The sequence below is a fragment of the Mandrillus leucophaeus genome, unplaced genomic scaffold, assembly GCF_000951045.1.
Source record: "Mandrillus leucophaeus isolate KB7577 unplaced genomic scaffold, Mleu.le_1.0 Scaffold686, whole genome shotgun sequence".
Lineage (NCBI taxonomy): Eukaryota > Metazoa > Chordata > Mammalia > Primates > Cercopithecidae > Mandrillus > Mandrillus leucophaeus.
In genome coordinates, this window is record NW_012107430.1 from 672412 (window position 1) to 675237 (window position 2826).

At 36.4% G+C, this 2826-nt stretch overlaps 1 pseudogene; it reads right to left on the bottom strand.

The window, feature by feature from the left end:
• Positions 1-297: 297 nt before the first annotated feature.
• The window catches only part of LOC105555459, a 34869-nt pseudogene continuing 32340 nt past the window's right edge, over positions 298-2826 (bottom strand).

Here is a 2826-nt window from a genome sequence, read left to right on the forward strand (position 1 = left end):
GAAACAGAATTCTTTCACAGGTGAATGTTTACAATTATTTTACTAGGCTTGGGTCTCAGTCTAAGAGAGTTTAATTTATAAATTCTTTCATTTTACCTGTTTATTATATTTCACTAATTAGTTCATGTATTTCTGAAAACAACATCAGGGATCCCATCGTCCCTTCAATCAGCTTGAGGTGATTTTAATCAACAGGTGACACACACACAATGAATGCACATGCCACTAAAACATCATCACAGCAAAACAACACAAGCCAGAAAGCAACAGGCCACGGACCCCATCACCCAACGTCTACTACACCTTCAGTGACTCCCATTTTTGTTCCATCCACTGCTTTTCATACTGCATCTGACCCACCTTGATTTTCATGCTAGAAAGTTTGGCCATTAAAGACTGGTAGAGAGACAGAGGAGTGAAAGAAAACTACAGATAGAAAAAGACATACTAAATAACCCAGAAAATAGTACCAGTTTATAAAGGAGGTTAGATACAACTCAGAGAAAGGGGAGGTTATGTTCTGTTGGATGAGTTAAGCCTTGTTTTTAAATTCGGATCAGTGGTGTTTAAATTCAAGAAGGTTTCAGCTTGGGGGGAACTTCATTTACTTTTATAATACCTTCTTTATCATATACTAAGTAGAAAACATGTTATTTATATTATTGGTCATAGATGAACAGTGGAGCCATTTGTTTGAAAATGTTAACCCGTGAGAAAAACTTACTTTGGTTGATTTAAGCTTTTTTTCATACTGAAGTCTCTCACTGTCCATTTCACTGACTTTTAACCTCAAATCATTGATCTCCTGAATCAGTCCCTGTCCAAGAAGAAACAAGAAAGTGCATTAGGAAAGTGGTAACACAGTTACCTATACCTACAAAATAGCAGCTTGGACATCTTAAGAAGTCACCAGCTCCTAGAGTTAAAGTTGAATGAATCAGATGAGACAAATAGAAATAAATCTACCTCCTTAATAAACAAAGCATTGGCTGGGAGCGGTGGCTCACGCCTGTAATCCCAGCACTTTGGGAGGCCAAGATAGGTGAATCACAAGGTCAGGAGATCAAGACCATCCTGGCCAACATGGTGAAACCCGTCTCTACTAAAATACAAAAAATTGGCCGGGTGTGGTGGCGCACGCCCATAGTCCCAGTTACTCAGGAGGCTGAAGCAGGAGAATCACTTGAACCCGGGAGGCAGAGGTTGCAGTGAGCTGAGATTGCGCTCTGTCAAAAACAAACAAACAAACAAAACCATTCCTTTAAATCCCCAATGCCTCTGCCCTAAAGTGATGGGTTTATGAAAATAAAAGGTGACTATAATTTTGATTAAGAAATGTAGCTTAATATCTATTATTTGTCAGATATTTCTATCTTAAAAATGACTCTATGAATGCTATTTCATACAGTGCTATTTCTATTCTATTTTATAGAATGCTATTTTATATTTTAAATATATCACATTCTTTAGTAAAGCCATTTACCTTTTGAACCTTCTCAGTGATACATGGATATTTTTTTTAATTTGTAATTTCTCCCTTTGTCCACAAAAATATGGATTGCTCATCAACCCAATATGGGAGAAAGAAATGAAAATTAAATCCTTTAAGCCCATGAATCCTTAAGATTCATGAAATAGCCAGGGAAATATTTTATTTTTGTTAAGTGGATGATAACAGGAACATGAGAATAGTCAAATCAGTTTTAATTTTGAGGACTATTTTAATTATTGTCATATATAACATCACAAAGTTTCTCAACTATTCTCTAATCTCTGGGTATGTGCATACATTTTAGCAATAGTGTTGGATATTTATTAGAAGCTTATCAGGGATTGAGTTTACTGTAAGTTTGATGACAATTCTCAACTGCAAAGTGGATGAGGGCCCTGCAGTTCACCTAATTATATAATTAGAAAATGAAAGAGAAACCAATCTTAATGTTTACATAACACAACACAATTTTACACCTTTTCTACTGCCACTTTTTATTTTATTTAGTGTCACTTTTAAAATAACCAATTTGCTCATAAAACTTGTCCAAGTATTCTGATAAATAGTGGTGTATTTTTGTCCAGAACCCAGAGTGTAGGAAAGAAAATTAGAGTGTTAAGCAATATTAACTCCTCCAAAAGAGACACTCAAATATCCTGCATGGGAGATGACTTATTTTTTACTACAAGCCACAAAGATACCTACAATGGTTACTATATTTCTGCTTCTCTCTCTTCTCTCTTTTTTTTTTTTTTTTTTTTTAATGATGGAGTCTTGCTCTGTCACCCAGGCTGAAGTGCAGTACCGCCATCTCAGCTCACTGCAACCTCAGCCTCCCGGATTCAAGACATTGTCCTGCCTCAGCCTCCACAGTAACTGGGATTACAGGCGCCTACCACCACACCCAGCTAGGTTTTGTATTTTTAGTAGAGACAAGGGTTTCACCATGTTGACCAAGCTGGTCTTTAACTCCTGACCTCAAGTGATCCACCCTCCTTAGACTCCCAAAGTGTTGGGATTACAGGCGTGAGCCACTGTGCCTGGCCAGCTTCTCTCTTTTTACAAAGACATGCATGTATTGCTGGGTCACAAATTCATAGACTACAGAACAAAATTGTCCAAGAATGCCAAAAATTACAAGTAGAACAATGCTATAAGGAAATAAAACTTTGTGAATAGAGATTATTTTAAACTCCCAAGTATAATGATTCAAGTTCACAAAGGCTAAGAGAAGGGATACTATAATGAAATACACTTCCCAATAAACCTATAGGCTTTTAAATTGTGGTCTCTTATAAAATGGGCAAAATATTACCTATCATAATTATACAACT